This window comes from Adiantum capillus-veneris, chromosome 2 (genome assembly GCF_014529385.1).
Source record: "Adiantum capillus-veneris isolate H3 chromosome 2, ASM1452938v2, whole genome shotgun sequence".
NCBI classification, from domain to species: Eukaryota; Viridiplantae; Streptophyta; class Polypodiopsida; order Polypodiales; family Pteridaceae; genus Adiantum; species Adiantum capillus-veneris.
The window spans coordinates 16,417,260-16,439,696 of record NC_140932.1 but is presented as its reverse complement, the minus strand read 5'-3'; positions in this window follow the sequence as shown (position 1 = coordinate 16,439,696).

The window sequence follows — 22,437 nt, the reverse complement described above, 5'->3', positions numbered from 1 at the left end:
AATGGCTAGAGTCAACTAAGCCAACAGAGTGGAAAAAAGTGGACCAATGGAATATACAAAAGATCCAAGCAACAACATGATGCCAAGGTAGTAGAGGTGCTCACTACAACCCATGGAAGAGAGCTGAGATTTTAAAAGTGTGGTCAATGCATTCTTGAAGACCTATGGAGGAGGATGAGATTTTAAAAGTGATGAAGAAGTTCTTGACTACCATGACAAAACACAAAATCTAGGACTAACTGCTAATAACGGCTGACAAGAGTGGGCATTCAATCGCTATAAGAAATGAAACCAAGTTCTGTTTTATCCCCCTACAATTTTATGTTTCCATTCAATTGTTGGTTGTAGTCCCTTGTACACAATTATTTTCCTCCTCTTGTTTTTAACACAAAATGTTTGTATACTTTTGTGGTGTAAAGTCTGAGCTTTGTCCTAGAGTACAAGAGTACGAGTCAAGGAGAGGAAAGGTGGAATTATCCCACATGCAGTGGTGCAAGGCTGTAGAGCTACTTTGTAACATTTAATGGCCTAGTAACTTGTGTGTAACGAAAAATAGCATGAACATAGTGAGCATTTCATTAGAATAGATTCCTAATGAGAATAACAAGAGTGCTTGGGTGGAGAGAGCAACAAAAAGCATAACACCTAGCTAGATAGCATGAACAATACTTCAAAAGAGAGAGAAATTAAGCAATTGACAACATTTGAGGACCGGATTTGCATGGAGCCGGTCCCCCCTCCAAAAGGCTTTGTATTATGGTTTCTCCCATCAAGAGAGACATTTTACAATACAATTCTTTGTGTTCTTTCAATACTAGCTAGTGCAATGAAGATGGAAACTTCAAGCACTAAGAGAAACACTTATCAAACAAACACAACATCAATTCCCTCACAGTCTCAGACCAAGACCTCACACACCTTCGAAGATGGTGAGAGCTAGCGGGGTATGAGAGTAGATTGAGAGGAAGAAGGAGTAGTCTTACGAGAAAGATGTACATCTCCTCACATAATCTTTAATCTTAGCATAGCTTAGCTTAGTAATTAGCATGGTAGAGGAGATGAGCATGCATTGAAGCTTGGCTCTTGGTTGGATTTGCATCACAAAGCCAAGAGTTGTTGGTGTAGGCCTCCCTTCTCATAAGCTTGGAGTAGGTGATAAATTTTCCATTAAAGCTTGAGAAGAGAGAGAGAGAGAGTCTTCTTACTCTACACATGAGATTGTGTGAGTGTGTGTGGATAATTTCCTTTGAAAAATCAGTACCCCTCTCTCTCTCTCTCTCTTGGTCGACTCCTCTTGCTAGCACCTCATTGGACCTCCCCAAGCTTAGCCAATAGGATTTCAGGAGCATAAGTGATAGCCTTTTGACATGTGTCCCCATTTTCCCTTTTGTGAGAGCTTTAGGTAATTAATTAATTCAGCTAAACTCTCATTGGACCCTTTGCCTCCTGGCCAATAGAATCAGGCAAGCCATTGGGCTGCTAAATGCTCATTGGACCCCTTGGGAGACTGTCCAATAGTCTTCTAGAGAGCTTAATTCCTATTGGTTCTTTTATTAAGTGTTTTTAAATTAATTAAACTAGATTTACTCTAGCCTATTGGTCCACCTCCATGGCCATCCAATAGGATTTGAGTACACCTTGTGGGCATCTGGCCTAGGGACCTAGCATGTGTCCCTCTTTCCCCTTGTGTACAAACGAAGCTTGTGAGTGTGTGTTTCTCTCTCATCCCCTACTTCTTGGGCTCGCCCCCTCCTATGTAGGAGTTTGTGAATACTTTTTGGGACACACACAAAGCAACCAATTTCCTAAGCTTTTGACCATTGGACACAACCTTTGAATTTTGGAACCTTAGCATTTTGGAAGTCTTAATGGGCTGAACCTTAGGGTCTTTTAAGCCCATTGTTGCACCTTGCTCTTTTGCAGATGCCCCCCCCTTTGGATCCCTACTATGGCCGGTCTGCGAGCTTAACCAATATTCTAGCTTTTTCTCCCCTGGCAGTTCCCCATATTAAGTGATCAATTTAACATGAGAACATCATTTAGGAGAATTAGATATTAGTTATTATGACATACTTAAAGCTCATTTCATGAATGAATAAATACAAGTCTATTTTGCATTACATCTCCCTTGCTTATGGTGAGCTTGTGATGGCTTAGCAAATACTCAAGATCGTGTTTATGAGTCCAAGTTAATTAATCTTGGAACCTAATTCGCTTGAGTGATAATCTAACCAACACAGACTCACTTGTGTGCACAATGTTTCTTTTTAATCCACCCTAGCTACACGATCCCGTTCCCTTCAAGTAGTATCAGAGCACTAGGTTATGCTAGCTAGATTTGTCATTATGCTTTTGTGTGTTAGTATAAGAGTTTAGCAACATCCATTAGGTTACTCTTCTATTGCATATTATGCTCAATTCTAATTGCATTCTATTCTTTTGAACTCCATCAGTGATGGGGATACATACAATTGAGCGCCACTACCCACATTGATGTAATAAGGAAGAACGGATGTGATTAGAGCTTCTTGCATCATTAATTAGGCAAAATTTTACCCCTCGTGTCACTCAATTAGTGCACTTTTCCCAAACATAATGTCTTTTTCTAGGTTTCATTCCCTTTCCCTACTTGTGTGTGTTGCAAGCCCTTGTCAAGAGCTATAGAGCCACTAAACTCCAAATTTGGAGCCCATTTTCCCCTTCTATTCTCTTGATTAATTTTGGGCATTTTGTTTCCCTTTCTGTGGCCTGTGTGTTATGCTTAACAAGCCTAATTTCTAGGGCCATTTCAACTAAAGCCAAGTGGGCTCGTAGTTTACCTCCACAAGCATAGGATTCTCCACGCGAAGTTTGGGGATCAAACCTTGTCATATTTTGTGAGGGGATTGTGGGCAGACTTGAGGCGGGTGGATGTAAGTGGCTTTTGTAAATCCAGGTGGGTCCACTAGCGAGTGTACACATGTGCACAAAACCCTTTTTCAAATCTCGTAGCCTGCTCGTTGCCATGCCTCTACCCCCGCTTGCTCGTGGAGTTGCCTGTTGCCTGACCTCTGCCCCCTGTCTAGCATCCTGCCCAGGGGCCTTTCCCATGACATGGGTTGAGCTCCCACTTCTCCAAAAGGCTCCAAGCCCTAAGCACCCTCTAGGGGCACTGTCCCACTGCAAATAACCAATAGCAGCATCAAGGCTTTTCAAGGGGTTGCTCCCACTGAGTTTCAACAAGGCCAAAGGATCAAGGCTTCAAGGCCCACTTAAAATCAAATCATTGAACCCTCAAAAAGAGAAACATACAAAGCATTCAAAGACATAGGAAGAACTTCATGAGGCTTCATTTGGTTACTTCAAAGCAAAGAAAAGATTCAAAGCATCAACAATCAAAGGAAAGGGCAATATCTCTTTGTAAAGAGGAGCTTCACTCCGGTGAAGAGGACCTTCACAAAAGGGAATTCTCTCTCTCTCTCTCTCTCTCTCTCTCTCTCTCTCTCTCTCTCTCTCTCTCTCTCTCTCTCTCTCTCTCTCTCTCTCTCTCTCAATAAAGCCTAAAATTTTGTAACCAAGCACAACCGTTTTTTGCAAATAAATATTGTTTTTCTTACTTGTGCACTTGTAAAGACGTAGACACTGGCTAGGAGAGTCTCCTAAGCTAAGATCCCTCTATTAGTGCAATGGAAGAGAAAGGGCTTGGGAAATTTAACGAAAAGGTTTTCATTCTTGGCAAACCAAGTTGAAAAGCTACTTAATGAAAAAGCAATTGTGGGGAATAGTCAAGCCAACGCTCATTGATCCAACATCCACTGCTCATGCACAAATACTGACACGAGCTATGAGTGCACAAAATCAAGCCAAGGACAAGCAGGCATTAGGAATCATAATCACTAAACTACATGACAAGTATGTAGACTTTATTGATGATTGTGATACATCATCAGTTGCATGAGAAGCACTAGAAAAAAACTTTGGAGCTAGGAAAAAGAAGAGCAAAGTGAGCTTAAAGAAAGATCTATACAAATTACAAATGGAACATACATATTGTCATAATAACTAATATCTAATTCTCCTAAATGATTTTATCATGTTAAACTGATCATTTAATATGGGGAAGTACCGGGGAGAAAAAGCTAAACTATTGGTAAGGCTAGCAGACCGGCCACAGTAGGGATCCAAAGGAGGGAAAATAGAGATCCAAAGGTGGGGCCATCTGAAAAAGAGCAATGTGCAACAATGGGCTTCAAAGACCCTAAGGTTCAGCCCATTAAGACTTCCAAAATGCTAAGGTAAGTCCAATGGGTTCCAAATTTCAAAGGGTAAGTCCAATGGTCAAACCTTAGGGAAATTGGATGCTTTGTAAGTGTACACAAAGTCTTCCTAGATCCCTACATAGGAGGGGGCGAGCCCTTTTAGTAGGGGATGAGAGAGAAACACACACACACACACTCACAGGCTCCCTTTACACAAAAGGAATAGGGGACACCTGTCAACTCCCTAGCCCAGTTGCCCACACACACACACACACACACACACACACACACACACACACACTCACAAGCTCCCTTTACACAAAGGAAATGGGGGACGCATGTCAGCTCCCTAGCCCAGTTGCCCCCCAAGGTGCACTCAAATCCTATTGGATGGTCATAGAGATGGACCAATGAGAATTAGGCTAGAGTAAATCTAATTTAATTCATTTAAAGACACTTAATAAAAGAACCAATAAGAATTAAGCTCTCTAGAAGACTATTGGACAGTCTCCCAAGGGGTCCAATGAGCATTCAGCAGCCCAATGGCTTGCCTGCTTCCTATTGGCCAGAAGACAAAGGGGTCCAATTAGAGTTTAATTGCATTATTTAATTACCTAAATCTCTCACAAAAGGGGAAAGGGGAACACATGTCACAAGCCTATCACTTATGCTTCTCAATTATGATTGGCTAAGCTTTGCAAGGTCCAATGGGGTGCCATCATGAGTAAATTGCAAGCGGGGTCAACCAAGAGAGGGAAGGGGCTGATTTTGGCAAGGCATTATCACACACACACTCACACAATCTCATGTGTGAATCAAGAAGGCTCTCTCTCTCTCTCTCTCTCTCTCTCTCTCTCTCTCTCTCTCTCTCTCTCTCTCCTTCTCAAGCTTTAATGGAAAGCTCATCATCTACTCCAAGCTTGTGAGAAGGGAGGCCTACACTAACAACTCTTGGCTTTGTGATGCAAATCCAACCAAGAGCCAAGCTCCAATGCATGCTCATCTCCTCTACCATGATAATTATTAAGCTATGCTAAGCTATTATGAGTGATTAGGTGAGGATATATACTCTTTCTCGTAAGACTACTCCTTCTTCCTCTCAATCTACTCTCATACCCCTCTAGCTCTCACCATCTTTGAAGGTGTGTGAGGTCTTGGGTCTGAGACCATGAGGGAATTGATGTTGTTTTTTATAAGTGCATGAATGGTGCTTTAAGCTTCCATCTTCATTGCACTAGGAAGTTATTGAAGGAACACAAAGTATTGTATTGTAAAATGTATCCTTTGATGGAGGAAACCTATAATACAAAGCCTTTTGCAGGGGGACCGGGTCCATGTAAATCCGGTCCTCAAATGTTGTCAATAGCTTAATTTCTCTCTCTTTTGAAGTATTGTTCATGCCTATCTAACTATGTGTTCTTCTTTTTGTTGCTCTCTCCATTTAAGCACTTTTGCTATGCTCATTAAGAATATATTCTAATGAAATGCTCACTACGTTTATGCTATTTTCTGCTACACACAAGTTACTAGGCCATTAAATGTTACATTGGTATCAGAGCACAAGGTTTCTCTTTTCTTGCTCAAAAAGGCAGGTCCTCAAGCTCGCTATAAATGGTTGGTATTATTAATTGCAATTGAGTAACTAGAATAGGGATTTTTCAGCCTTGCAGGGTGCCTGCCTTCGCGCATATAACATGGCATCACTGTCGAGAGATATGGTCTTAATAGTATGGTCCTACGGGGCTTTCCTACGGCTTATCCACCACTATTGAGCTATTAGAAGCTTGACATGATCCGGTACTATTTTGGTGTTGAAAGACACTCTCTTCTATTCCTTGTAATTAGTAATATTCGAGCCACGGGGATAGTAGCTTGAGTGCTTTTCTGAAGGGGTAAAGAGGAGCAGCAACTAGGGCTTGAAGTGCCAAAGTATACCTAAAAATATTACAACTAAAAAATTGTTAGAATGGTTGACAATAGTAAAGAGAGTGAAATCAATGTTTATAGCTTTGATTTTGCTAATGAGCAGGCTACTAATGATGCCCCTATGCTTGTCAATTAGCTTGTTTCTAGGCTTTAACAAGCCATGGGCAATCCATCCCTCCAAAGTGAAGTGCAATGGTAGCTACATGCTCATGGGATTCTCCAAACTCCCCACCATGACAAGAGAGTACCTAGGAAGCCTCCTTGTGAGACTTCCAAAAGAGGCCTCTCTCCGATTCAAGAAATAGAAGAGGATTCGTGCGAAGGGCTCAACAATTTACTACTTGATGATGCATCTCCTTCCCAAAGGATAACTCAAGATCCCTCACCAAAAGAATGAGAAAGAAGTGAGTCTCCTGCCACCTCGACGGAGATGGCTCCATGAAGACGGCGGGCAAAACGATCTCCATCACCTCCTAAACGGAGAAGACCATCACACACTTTCCAAGCCATAATTCAAAGAGGGATGATAGAAAACAAGAGAATAAAAAGGCAAGAAAGAGGTCACCCTCTTCTTCATCCTCTTCCTCTTATGAAGAAAGTGATGGTGCAGACAAAGAGGAACAAGGCAAGAAAAAGGTGAGAAAGAGGTCACCCTCTTCTCCATCTTCCTCAAATTCTTCATCTTCTGAAGAAACCAATGGTGCAAATTTTGAACCACAAAAAAGAAGAGGCCATAGGAAATCATGTGCCGCAGAGGAGAGGTCGTCCAAGTTCAAGAAGTTCAAAGAGGGAGGAAAGAACATCTCTCTCCTTTCCTATGATGGCACCTTTGGTGCTACAGACAAAGTCTTGGCTTTCATCCAACAATTCGATGCGGCGTTTGGAGATGAGGGCTTTACAGAGTCCTCTAAGCTACGCCATGTAGCTATGCATTTTCAAAAGTCCGCCAGGCAATTGTGTTCTAGCCTACGGGCAAACGGTGAAGCTCCACGAACATTGAAAGCTTTAAGAGCTTCCATCATGAAGCAGTTTTTGGCTACCGATGCCAAAGATAAAGTACTTACCAAATGGTGAAGCTTGAAGCTCTCTCCCTATAAATCCATTCACAAATATGTAGACAAGTTTTGGGACTTACATGTCAAAGCCAGTGTCTTCAAAAAGATGGATTTTGGAGAGCAAAAACAACAATTCTGTGCAGGTCTAATTGAAGATATGGTGGAGTATGTCAACTCCCAAATTCCATGGACCATATCTGCGATCATACACCATACCATGGTGGCTTCACAAATCAATTTGTAAATAGGGACGAAGAGAAACCTTAAGCCCACGGAAAACAAGGGTTCCAATGAGCCTAAGGGGAAGGATAATCTCCAAAGTTTCCTAAGGGCAATTCCAACAACAACAAAGCTAAGGAGAAGGGAGTTTACAAAGGCAAAAACAAACTCTCTCCTGAAGAGCTTGAGCGTTATTGCAAGGATAACTATTGATTCAAGTGCGGCGAGCAAGGGCATGCATACCGTGCTTGGCCCCAAAAGAACACTTGCCATGAGCCTCCTAGAGCTACCTTGGTCGAAATCCAAGAAGAGGAAGCTCACCACAAAGGATCTCATCTATGCCATGCTTGGGGAAAGGTAAGAGAACATGATGCTTTTATTCTCTCTGATTGTGGTTCTACTCACAATTTCATTTCCACAGAGTTGGCCACCAAGCTAGGCATCCAAGCCTATGAGATGGGAGATGTTCTACCCACTAATGGTGCTTTCAAGGGGCAAGAAGCTTCAGTCACTCCCTTAACTGGGAAATTGAGGCTCCATGTCCAAATCTATGTGGATAAAGAGGACTCTTTATCTCTTCTCTCAAGCATGAGGATGTAATCCTAGGGGCACCATGGTTTGACCGCATGGCTGCCAATGTTAAATTCCTCAAAAGGAAAATCTACTTTAGGTTCAAGGAAAAAGATATGTACATACGTGCTAAGGATTTTGGTAACACCATTCCCATTGTACATACGCAAGCTTTCAATAAGTCAATAAAGAGCTCTATTTCCGTGTACATGATTTTTGTTAAAGACTCTCAAAATGAACCTAATGCTTTAGCAAAAGAAAATATAAACAATCAAAAGGAATTAGAGTCATCCAATTTTCTCACGGGATTTCAAGATGTTTTTATTGACGACATCCCTTGTGAACTACCTCCTAAACGAGGCAATGATGACCATGCAATTGAACTTCTTCCAGGAAGTTCACCGCCTAATAAACCTCCTTATGGAGTTTCTCAAGCTCAACAAGAGGAGATTATGCGGCAAGTGCATGAGTTAGTTGAGAAGGGCATGGTTAGGCCTAGCTCATCTCCATTTTGTTCACCTGTGCTATTAGTACAAAAGAAAGACGGCACATATCGTATGTGTGTTGGATCACTATAAAAAATAGGATTCCCGTTCCATGGGTAGAAGACCTATTTGATAAGCTACAAGGGTCGACCTACTTTAGTAGAATTGACCTAAAAAGTGGCTACCATCAAATAAGGATAGTTGATCAAGACATCGTAAAGACCGCATTTCACACTACTTTTGGTCTTTACAAATATGTTGTCATGCCTTTTGGCTTGACCAATGCACTAGCCACATTCAACCGCTTGATGGAGAAGCTATTCAGGCCTCACCGAACCAGTGTTCTTTGATGATATCATCATCTACTCTAATTCACTAGACGAACACAAACAACACCTCCAGGTAATATTTCAAGTCTTATGAGAGAATAAACTTTATATTAATCGAAATAAAAGTGAGTTTTTCTTACAAGAGATTCAGTATTTAGGTCACATTATCTCTCAAGATGGCATCCAAATGGATCCATCAAAGCATGAGGTAATAAAAGGATGGCCTAATCCAAGGAATCTTCATGAATTAAGAAGCTTTATAGGTATGTGTGCATACTATAGATGCTTCATAAAAAAGTTCTCACTAATAGCAGGACCATTACATGACCTAACAAAGAAAAACATTAGGTATACATGGTCTACCAAGGAGAACAATGCTTTCGAAAAGCTTAAAGAAAAGCTTATCTCTCAACCTGTGCTTACACTACCAGATCTCTCAAAGCCATTTGAGGTCCAATGTGACGCTTGTGGTGATTGCCTTGGAGCTGTTTTGCTCCAAGAAGGTCATGCCATAGCCTACGAAAGTCGAAGGCTCAACTCCGTTGAGCAAGCTCTAGGCATATATGAAAAGGAACTCCTCGCAGTTCTACATGCCTTAGAATTGTGGATGCACTATTTATTGGGGACTCCTTTCATTCTGCGGATGGATCACCAAAGCCGTAGACCACGCTCTCCGACAAACAAATGAGGTGGGCAAATGTATTTTTGCAATTTCATTTTCATATTGCTCACATTGCTGGCAAGCATAATCAAGTAGCCGATGCACTCTCAAGAAGGCTGAGAGTGAATGCAGTTTCCATAGCAACTCACAATGATCTATCTTTTATGATAGATGAGTGTGCTATTCATCCCGATTTTAGAGATGTGATTTCAGCCCTTGCACTAGGGAAGAAAGAGTAACCATTTACTTTACAAGATGGTTATCTTCTCTATGGAAATAGACTATGCCTTACGAACTCACTACGTGAGAAAGTAATGTATGAATCTCATGCTCCTCCTTATGCGGGGCATAGAGGGATTTAGTCTACCCTAAAAAGGATTGAAACATATTTCTATTGGCCTACCATGAAAGCAAACATACAAGAGTATGTTTCTAAACGTGTAGTATGCCAAAAGACGAAGTTTGATAGAGGGAAGCAACTGGATTGCTTCAACCTTTGCCAATCCCTATTTCACCATAGGAGAGCATATCCATGGATTTTATCTTTGGATTGCCTAAGTCTATCCATGGAAATAGGGTAATATGTACGATAGTAGACAGGTTCAGCAAACCTGTCAAAAAGACTATCAAAGCCCATCAAATGGCAACCCTCTTCATATCACAAATCTTCAAGTACCATGGCTTGACGATGTCCATAGTGTGGAATAGAGATCCTAGAATGACCAGTAACTTTTGGAAGGGATTCTTTGAGAATTTATGGACAAGGCTAAACTTCTCTTTGACCTATCACCCACAAATGGATGGCCAAAGTGAAATAGCTAACCTAACAATTCTTGATCTACTAAAAGCCTATGTAACGGAAGTAGATCAAAGGTCCCAATGGGAGAAGTACTTACACTTAGTGGAGTATGCATACAATAACACTGTACATACTTCCACGGGAAAAGAACCTTTCGAGGTAATTGAGGGAAGATCTAAAATTCCTCTACTACTTAAGGTGCACGGGAAGATCTTCGCTATAGATGAGTATAGCTGAGACCTACAAGAATCTTTCCAAAATATTAAGGATGCTATCTCTATCTCACAGCAAAGGCAAAAGGCTGTTATTGATAAGCATAGAAGAGCCCAAGGCTCTCGACTAAGGCATAAGATGGGCAAGAATCCTACGGGACACCAAAAGTCCTATGCTTAAATTAGCAAAAAGGTATAATGGTCCCTTCTAGATTCTTAGACCAATCAATGAGATGGCCTATCAACTCAAGTTGCCTAGCCATTGGTTCATACATAATGCTTTCCATGTGAGCCTACTAAAGCCTTACAAAGGAGATCCACCTCAAGAACCAACTATTGAAGACCCAACTGAGATCAGGGACCAAGAAGAGGTGCTGCAACCCGAGTCCATTCTCCGACATGAAGACAAGGTATTGAGAGGCGGTAAGATTATCTGCTGACGATATCTTATTAAGTTTACAAACTATCCTTTTGAAGATGCTAGATGGATGCAAGGCATACAATTAAAGGATAACCTAAACCTTGTTGAATGCTTACAATGCTTCCCTAGAGTAAGAAAATATACAAATGTTTAAAATGAACAAAGTTTCCTCTCTTTTTCTTTATTGTGCACAAATTTTAAGTAGTATGCATGCTTAGAATCAAGTTTGTGGAGACAACCTCTTCCAAACACCAAGTAGAGCTTGTCACTCTACTATGGAAGATTGATAGGAATAATGTCCAGACATGCTTGCAAGAGCCTTAGGCTCTCAAGCACCAAATGGATTAGTCATCCATTTTGGAACGATGTCGTAGGGTAAGATAGGGATCCTCTACCCGCTAGAACAAGGACTAATGACTAGGCTTTATCTTCTCTACCCCATAGTCGAGGACGACTATGATTTCAAGAGAGAGGTAATGTCATAATAACTAATATCTAGTTCTCCTAAATGATTTTCTCATGTTAAACTGATCATTTAATATGGGGAAGTACCAGGAGAGAAAAGGCTAGAGTATTGGTAAGGCTAGCAGACCGACCACAATATGGATCCAAAGGAGGGAAAATAGGGATCCAAAGGGGGGGGCATCTGCAAAAGAGCAATGTGCAACAATGGGCTTCAAAGACCCTAAGGTTCAGCCCATTAAGACTTCCAAAATGCTAAAGTTCCAAATTTCAAAGGGTAAGTCCAATGGTCAAACCTTAGGGAAATTGGATGCTTTGTAAGTGTACACAAAGTCTTCCTAGATCCCTACATAGGAGGGGGCGAGCCCTTTTAGTAGGGGATGAGAGAGAAACACACACACACACACACACACACACTCACAGGATCCCTTTACACAAAGGGAATAGGGGACACATGTCAGCTCCCTAGTCCAGTTGCCCCCAAGGTGCACTCAAATCCTATTGGATGGCCATAGAGGTGGACCAATCAAAATTAGGCTAGAATAAATCTAGTTTAATTCATTTAAAAACACTTAATAAAAGAGCTAATAAGAATTAATCTCTCTAGAAGACTATTGGACAGTCTCCCAAGGGGTCCGATGAGCATTCAGCCCGATGGCTTGCCTGCTTCCTATTGGCTAGAAGAAAAAAGGGTCCAATGAGAGTTTAATTGCATTATTGAATTACCTAAAGCTCTCACAAAAGGGGAAAGGGGGACACATGTCACAAGCTATCACTTATGCTTCTCAATTATGATTGGCTAAGCTTTGCAGGGTCCAATGGGGTACCAACATGAGTAAATTGCAAGAGGGGTTGACCAAGAGAGGGAGGGGGCTGATTTTGGCAAGGCATTATCACACACACACTCACAATCTCATGTGTGAAGCAAGAAGACTCTCTCTCTCTCTCTCTCTCTCTCTCTCTCTCTCTCTCTCTCTCTCTCTCTCTCTCTCTCTCTCTCTCTCTCTCTCTCTCTCTCTCTCTCTCTCTCTCTCTCTCTCCTTCTCAAGCTTTAATGGAAAGCTCATCATCTACTCCAAGGTTGTGAGAAGGGAGGCCTACACTAACAACTCTTGGCTTTGTGATGCAGATCCAACCAAGAGCCAAGATCCAATGCATGCCCATCTCCTCTACCATGCTAATTACTAAGCTATGCTAAGCTATTATGAGTGATTAGGTGAGGATATATACTTCTTTCTCGTAAGACTACTTCTTCTTTCTCTCAATCTACTCTCATACCCTGCTAGTTCTCACCATCTTCAAAGTTGTATGAGGTCTTGGGTGTGAGACCGTGAGGGAATTGATGTTGTGTTTTATAAGTGTGTGCATGGTGCTTGAAGCTTCCATCTTCATTGCACCAAGGGAACACAAAGTATTGTATTGTAAAATGTCTCCCTTGATGGGGGAAACCTATAATACAAAGCCATTTGGAGGGGGGACTAGCTCCGGACTAGCTCCATGTAAATCCAGTCCTTAAGTGTTGTCAATAGCTTAATTTATCTCTCTTTTGAAGTATTTTTCATGCCTATCTAACTAGGTGTTATGATTTTTGTTGCTCTCTGCATCCAAGCACTCTTGCTATGCTCATTAGGAATCTATTCTAATGAAATACTCACTATGTTTATGCTATTTTTTGCTACACACAAGTTACTAGGCCATTAAATGTTACACATATGGAACATAACAAAGATATTGCAAGCTTGGTAAGTCGCCTCAAAAGGATGACCACACAACTAGCTTATGTAAACAGTGCAGTACCACCTAGCTTTGACAAGTTCATGGCCATGATTGAATAGAAGGATCCAAAAACCAGATTTTCAAGATGTCATCAACTCTTTAATGTCTGAGAAGAAGAAGCAAGGGAGGAATGCTACTTCAGGGGGAGGAGATTTTTCAGTTGGATCTAGTAACAAAACTTTTTTTAAGTGTGTAAAAGAAGGGAATATAGCAAAGGGTTGTCTAGCATCAAAGACTTGCAACATTTGTGGGAAGAAGGGTCACCTCCCTTCCAAGTGTTTCAAAAGGGACAGAGAAAACACCAACAAAATTCCAAATTCCAAAGTCTATTTGGCAGAAGAAGACAAAGATGAAGATGAAGAAGACGGCAGCAATAGGCTTCTTGTCTACGAAGACATTCTCTAGCTTTTGTTTTGGCATTTCCCTTTCATTTATATTTTTTTGGAGATAGCTTGGATTAGCTTGGTCTCAGTTTATACATCTGTTTGAGGGGAGGTGTTGAGCATCTCTTGGATTGGAATTAGTTTGTCTCCTGGATTAGGGATGGTCTCCTAGATTGGAGATCTTCTTTTTTCTCCTAAATTGGAGTGTGCCAAAGTTTTTAGTTTCTTGCTAGTCCAAATCTCAAGGGGAGGATTAAAAAGTTTTTAGTTTCTTCCTAGTCCAAACCTCAAGGGGAGGATTAAAAAGTGTGAGATTTTTCCTAGAATACAAGAGTATGATTCAAGGAGAGGAAAGGTGGAATTATCCCACATGAAGTGGTGCAAGGCTATAGAGCTACTTAAAGCTCATTTCATGAATGAATAAATACAAGTCTATTTTGCATTACATCTCCCTTGCTTATGGTGAGCTTGTGATGGGTTAGCAAATACTCAAGATCGTGTTTATGAGTCCAAAATTAATCTTGGAACCTAATTTTCTTGAATGATAATCTAGCCAACACACACTCACTTGTGTGCACAATGTTTCTCTTTCATCCACCCTAGCTAACACAATCTCGTTCCCTTCATGTGGACCCTGTCTAGTTACTTATGATGATGAATATGTTTACATACTTTTGACTCAAGAATGTGCTTATGGCTTTAAAAGTTAATCAAATAAGGTATATATGTCATTGTGGTCCTACTATGTAATTTGTTGTAAGTGTAATTGAACGTGAAGAATACAACAATTGAACATGGCCAAGGCCTGCAAACAAAAGATGCTTTATATTGTCAGAATGAAATACAACTGGATACTGCAAATAATCATGGAGGTGTAATTGCACTACAAGAATGTCATAGTTGACCATAGGGTAGGAGTTGTGTAAAATGGCTACATGTCATTTGTAGATATTGTCTTCAACCTCCTCATACATCATGTGTAGGTTTAGTTCACCCACTATTGTATCCATCCGGGTCAGTGGCCCACACAAGTGGGAATACAACAATATAGGTGGCATGTTAGCAACTAACCACCAAACATCACTATGCACTATCTCATAGTAGTATCCAACACCAACCATTGTACATGAAATCAAAAAAATACCCATATTTCTACTTTGTGCCCTTGTCTTTGTAGTTGTGCATTTGATGACAAAGAAGTCTACACCTTCCTTGCATCAACAACAAAATTGTCTTCCACAAATAAGACATCACTGAGGATATCCAGATGCCCTAGATACAAGGGTGTATTCTCCTCATTGTTGTCACTTTTATCATCTGTCTATATACTTTTGACTCAAGAATGAGCTTATGGCTTTAAAAGTTAATCAGCCAAGGTATATATGCCAATGTGGTCCTACTATATAATCTGTTGGATTGAACTTGAGGAATGCAACAGTTGAACATGGCCAAGAGCTGCAAACAAAACATGCTTTATATTGTCAAAATGAAATACAATTGGATACTGCCAAAACTCATGGAGGTGTAATTGCACTACAAGAATGTCAGAGTTGACCATAGGGTAGGAGTTGTGTAAAATTGCTCTACGTCATTTGTAGATATTGTCTTTAGCCTCCTAATCCACCATGTGTAGGTCTGGTTCACCTACTATTGTATCCATCAGAATTGATGGCCCACACAAGTGGATATACGTGTGCCTATTAGCAAGTAACCACCAAAAATCACTATGCACTATCTCATAGTAGTATCCAACAACACCCACCCTATTTCTACTTTGTGTCCTTCCAATTTTGGTCTTTGTAGTTGTGCATTTGATGACAAAGAAGTCTACACCTTCCTTGCATTAACAACCAAATTGTCTCCCACAAACAACGCATCACTAAGGATATCTAGATGCCCTAGATACAAGGGTGCATTCTCCTCATCATTGTCACTTTTGTCACTAGCACTTGCTACACTTTTATCTAATGGCTAAATAGTGTGCTAGTCCCAGATTGATATGTATCTCTTGTTCTTATATTTCTCCATTGCCTATCTGTGCATTTATCACAAAATCACAATAGTAAGCTGCCTCATATGGAAAACATGTATGCGATAGAATACACATTCACTAGATGCAAGCAGGACTTGACTATTGGCTTGCACTTCTTGGTATTGTCTTTGGACACACCCCCTTTGTTGAGGACTCCATGTTTTCTGTCCCTCTTGATACGCATACCAATAAAATGACTTGCGTCTCCCACATCCTTCATAGAAAATTGTGTGCTTAGTGACTTATTCAAGATGGCAATCTCATCTTTAGGCTTCTTGATAATGAGCATATCATCAACATAAAGTATCAGGATGATAAGTGAACCATCACTGAAATTCCTACTATACAAGTAGTGGTCTTCCTAGCTCCTTTTATACCCTTGGAATTTCATGTACTTATCAAACTTCATGTACCACTTGTAAAGAAAGAGGATGCAAGAGAGCTACACAAGACAAGCACAAAGCACACAGAGATGGAAAGCTTCTTCTTCTTCTCACAGAAAAGAGAGTACAAAATGACTAAGTGCTAAAGCTAAAAAGTAGCACATATGTACATGCGGTCACTAAGTGTGAACACGCTAGAAGCGTACTAAGCTGGCACTATAAGTGTAGTCCAGTTGTAGAATCACTGGCAGAGATCCTCCATGTCGGTCACCTAACGCGCCAGTGAGTAAATGCCGTAAGCGGCCAAGACCCGTAGTGGATGCCAGCTCAAGATGTAGAGCTCGACATCTCGACACTCCCCCTCGAGCTCTGCATTTCGCAGAGTCCAAGCATAGTCCGAAAACGTCGAAGCTTCTCAGCTCCGACGGCCTTGGTAAAGATATCCGCTATCTGCTCCTTTGTGCTGACGTAGACCAAGTCGATGTCGCCCGCCAACACTCGCTCTCGAACGTAGTGGTAATGGACCTCTATGTGCTTGGTCCTGGCATGGAACACTAGGTTCCTGGCCAACTGCATGATGCTGAGGTTGTCACAATGGATGACAATCTTCCGGTCCACCTGCACTCCCAAGTCCTCAAGTAATGTGCGTAGCCAAGCTACCTCGCACGCCGCAACTGCTACACCTCTGTACTCGGCCTCTATGCTCAATAAAGCAACCGTAGGCTGCTTTTTGCTGCTCCAAGTAGCAACAGCACTCCCAAAAGAGAACATGAAGCCACTAGTAGATCTCCTATCAACAATGCTACTTTCCCAATCTGCATATGTATACCCATACAATGCTAATGGCACATCTGCTGCATAGAACAATGCGTAGTCAAGAGTCCCTTGCACATACCGAAGTGTGTGTCGTACTCCATCCAAATGTGGCTTCCTCGGAAGCTGCATGAACTGACTCTCCAAGCCTACTGTGTAGCTCAAGTATGGCCTCGTGATAGTCAAGTAGATTAGACTACCCACAATCTTCCTGTACATCTTGACATCCTCAACAATGTCACCCTTCTCTGCACTCAGCTTTGCATTCACATCCAAGGGAATAGAAATTGGCTTACAATCAGCCATACCATACTTTGACAACATGTCCAAATCATATTGTCTCTGTGACAGCCATACACCCTCTGGAGTCCTGATCACCTCAATTGCAAGAAAGTAGCGCAACTCACCCAAATCTTTCATTTCAAAATCCTGTTTGAGAAGACCCTTCACATGGTCAATCTCCATAGCATTGTCACCCACAATAATAAGGTCATCTACATATATGGTAATGACCACAATCCCCACATCACTCTCACGTACATAGAGTGAATGATCAGCATGAGCTCTCCTAAACCCAATATTGACAAGATACTTGGAAATCCTGTCATACCATGCTCTAGAGCCCTGCTTCAAACCATACAAAGCTTTGAGAAGTTTGCATACATAATCTGGGTAACCTGGATCGACATAACCAGCAGGTGGCTGATCAATATACACTTCCTCTTGAAACTCACCATTCCAGAAGGCATTCTTTACATCCATTTGATGCATAATCCATCCTCTAGATGCAGCCACTAGATGCAGCCACTACTATGACAGCTCTCACAGTCGTCATCTTTGCCACTGGAGCAAAGGTCTCCTCATAGTCTATGCCATACGTCTGTGCATAACCCTTTGCGACCAGCCTTGCCTTGTGACGCTCAATGTTACCATCAGCCTTATGCTTGGTTTTATACACCCATTTACATCCAATAGCTTTCTTGCCACTTGGCAATGGCACCAACTCCCATGTGTCGTTTGCTTCCAATGTAGCCATCTCTTCATTCATTGCATCATCCCAATGCACATTTCCAATTGCATCCTCAAAACATGTGGGCTCCACATCCTGTATCACTTTAGCCATGTAGGCTTGGTGATGCGCTAGATACCCATCATAATTCAATTTTTGAACTGGATTTCTGACTCTGTTAGATCTGCGCGGTCTTGGGTCACTCCTTTGCCCTCTAGCATCTTCTTGTACTTTCCTTACACCAGGTGTCCTGACAGCCGGAATTCCAAATTCCTCATCAAGACTTTGTTCAGAACCATTTGATGTCTACATGTGAAAACCCTGATGATGCATCAACCATAAAGGGAGGTTCATCAACCTTTTCCTTTCCTTTTCATGATACATTCCCTGTACCTGTTGGTGGAGTAACCTACGTACGTAGTCTACCATTCCATGGCTTCTCAACAGAGCCACGAGAAGACGACTCTTGTGGTCCACTCAAAACCTGTGACTGTGGCCTCACATTTTGTACAACCACATCATCTTTTACATCAGCCCCAATACTGCCATGTGCATTACTGTACCAGCTGCTCATCTCATCAAAGACTACATCTCTGCTCACTCGTAATTCTCGTGTAGTAGGATTGTAGCACCTGTACCCCTTTTGTTCAAGGGAATATCCCACAAGAATACATTTCTCTGCTTTAGGATCCAATTTCCTACGCAACTCATCTGGTACATGCACGTAAGCTATGCAGCCAAACACTTTCAAGTGTGCCAAATCAGGCTTTGTACCTGTAAACTTTTCCTCAGGCGTTACATCATGCACCGCAGCTGTAGGTGTCTTGTTCATAATGTACACAGCTGTATTTACAGCTTCATCCCAGAAATGATGAGGCATGTTCTTCTCATTCATCAATGCATGTGCAACCTCTGCAATGTGCCTGTTTTTCCTTTCTGCGACCCCATTCTGCTGTGGAGTATATATGCATGTAAACTGCCTGCGTATACCATGCATTCGCAGAAAATCTAAAAAAATGTTGGAGAAGTACTCTCCCCCTCCATCTGACCTCAATGTCTTGATTTGCATATCTGTCTCCTTCTCAATCATGACCAAAGACTTCACTTTTGCTACGCATGAAGTAGACCCATACTTTCCTTGTATGGTCATCAATGAAAGAGACATAATACCTGCAACCATGTATACTTGCAGTATTGGTTGGACCCCAAACATTTGTGTGCACCACCTCAAGTGGCTTTTTACATACATTGCGCTCATGTGGAAATGAGCCCTTTGACTGTTTTCCAAACTGGCATGCTGCACACACTTTATGCATACCATCAACCTTGAATTTGGGCAAACCTTTTACAATCTGTTTTGATTGCATGATGCGCAATCTCTGCTCATTGACATGGCCAATGCGTTTGTGCCAAATGTCAACATCAGCCACAACACCTTTGCCATGTGCAAATAATGCAGCTTTTACCTCAGGCATGTCTACATTCAGCGTAAACATTCTGCCCACACATTTTCCCTCTTTGATCAGCTTACAGCCATTCTGGAAATCTTCTACATAACAGCCATTCGGATTGAAGCGAACCTGCAAACCCTGCTCAACCATTTGTCCAACAGAAACAAGATTCTTTGTAATATTTGGGACATGAAGTACATCTGCTAAGTACTTTGATTTCCCACTCTTCGTATTTAGAGGTATGTCCCCTACATGAGCAATGGGGTGAGTTGTGTCATCTCCTGTCTGCACATAGCCTGACACATCTGGTTTGCGCATATCTCTAAAGCACTCTCCACGAGACGTCATGTGATTAGAGGCACCTAAATCCACATACCAAACATCATCTAGGGTGGAATTCTCTGCAGCCATTGTATTCATTACATGCTGCATAACAAACATGCGCTCATTTTTGTTGTCATCTACATCTCTGCTAGTAGATGCATAGTTGCCCTGTTCTCTCTTTCCACTTGCTTTTCCCTTTGGACAGTCACGTGACATGTGACCTCTTTCACCACAAGTCCAACATTCTCTGCTATCTACAGTATGTTGCTGCTTACTTGATCCTGCACCACGACCTCTTTGACTCCCCCTGCCTTGAGACTGGTTTCCCCTGCCACCTGTATTGTTTTGATTTGATTGAACTTCTTGAAATTGGCCCCTGCAATCCCTTGGGCCTCGCGACCACGACCTCTACCTCTACCTCTATTGGAGTTAGAATAGAAGGCCTGTTTAGAATTATTTCTGCCATGAGAAGAAGATGTGTCAAGGTTCTTCTCCTCAAGAATAAGCATAGAAATCAAATCTTGGAACACGGGGATGTCGTCTCTTGTATTCATGGAAGACCTGAAATGTACATACTCATCTCCTAGACCATCCAAGCATGCACGGACAATGTCATCGTCTTCCACTGAGACTTTAATAGATCCAAGAGCCTCAATGATACTCTTGATCTTCAAAGCATAATCATTGATGGAGAGGTTGTTCCTCTTAACCTGATTTAGCTCCGACTTTAATTGAAGCTTTCTGGCCTTGGTGTTCACCTCGAACACTCTGCCTAAGTTTTTCCATGAAATGGCGGGGGTTTCACTATCCTGTAGATAGCCCATCATGCCATCTGTGATGCTCATAGAAAGCCAATACATCACTTTGCTCTGGCCGTGGTTCCAGTCCCTCAAAGCTTTCCTTTGTTCTGTTGTAGCATTTGCCTTGGGAATCTCTGGTTCCTTTTCATTGTCTCCTTCTACATAGTTCCAATAACCTTTTCCTTTTAGGAAATTTGTTATTCTGAACTTCCATGCAGGGTAGTTATTTTTCTCAAGCTTCTCAATGACAATCTGACTGAAACCGTCACACATCTTGAAGCACTAAGACAAAATAGCTACAATCTGTAAAAACCTGCAAATCTGTTGAACCTGCTATCGTGGTACCTGTAACGCTTTCTACACTCAATGAGTGTCCACAATCAAGCGTACAAACAACCACTGTACTTGTACAGTAAATCTCTGTGTACTGCACTTTGGAGACCTGTTCAGAAACTTGTACGTGGATTGTGAACGAAGGGATTGTGATGCTCTTGCTCTCTTATCCTCTCTTGCCTGCACCAGGCTCTGATACCATGTAAAGAAAGAGGATGCAAGAGAGCTACACAAGACAAGCACAAAGCACATAGAGATGGAAAGCTTCTTCTTCTTCTCACAGAAAAGAGAGTACAAAATGACTAAGTGCTAAAGCTGAAAAGTAGCACATATGTACATGCGGTCACTAAGTGTGAACACGCTAGAAGCGTACTAGGCTGGCACTATAAGTGTAGTCCAGCTGTAGAATCACTGGCAGAGATCCTCCGTGCCGGTCACCTAATGTGCCAGTGGGTAAATGTCGTAAGCGGCCAAGACCCGTAGTGGATGCCAACTCAAGATGTAGAGCTCGACATCTCAACACCACTACCTTGAGCCTTGTTTTAGGCCATACAATGCGTTACAAAATCTACCCACAAGTTTTGTTCTCGTAGGCTTCTCAGGTTTGACGTCAAAACCCTCTGGTATAGACATCTGCATCAAGATCCCCATAAAGGAAAGCCTTCTTCATGTCCATCTAGACAAGTTCCATGTCCTCAATGGGGCTACTAGTCCAAGCACAAGATGTAGCATAGTCATCTTGACCATTGGAGAAAATATCTCATCGAAATCCATGCCTTTATTTTTCTTGAAACCCATAGCAACCAATCTAGCCTTATACTTAGGATTCGGATCCTTAGTTGTTTACTTCTTCTTGTACACCCATTTGCAAGGCAAGGCTTGTGTGTCCTCTAGCAGCCTATCAATTCCCAAGTCTTACTTTCCATAATTGAATTGTACTCAAAGTGCATTGCATGCTTCCACTTCACACTATCTTCCATCTCAATAGCCTCTTAGTAGTATGTAGGCTCTCCATAGCAAATGACTGATAGATAAGGCTAATCCTAGCTGTAACTACTCACGAGCATGAGATACATGTCTAGATTTCCTCACTTCTTGATACAAGACTCTGTAGAGTGAGCTATTTGCATAATTGGATTTGAGGCTACATCCTCGAATCTCACTTTGGAATACTCAACCTCTTTCATAGGTTGTCTATGCATATTTGATTCATTAAAAGATTAGTTGTGAGTTTCAAATAACTCTTCAAGATTTTGGGTGTTAGAGATTATAATTCTTCTCTTCATCTGCATCATAGCCAATGAAGATGCATTTGCGTGACTTGGGATCTAGATTATTCTTAAGCTCTTGAGGCACCTGCGAGAATGCCTCATACCCAAACACACGTAATCTATCATAATTAGGCTTCTTGCATATCCACGTCCCCTGTGGAATCTTGTAGTCCAATAGTGTACTAGGCAACCTATTGATTATATGAATTGTTGCCATAATAGCTTCTCCCTAAATCTCTAAAGGTAAATTCTCCATGGATAGCATGGAAGTGACCCTCTCCTGAATATTCCTATTCATATGCTCAACAACTCCATATTGGCACTCTTCATTAGCTTTGGCACATGTCTAACACCTTCCAGCATGAACTTAGTACCATTATGCATACACAACTTTCACATCTCTAATGCCACATATCTCAAGATGATGAGAATCACCTAGCTCAAGTGAACCATGGTAGAAGCAAAACTCCTTGTGAGGAGTAACA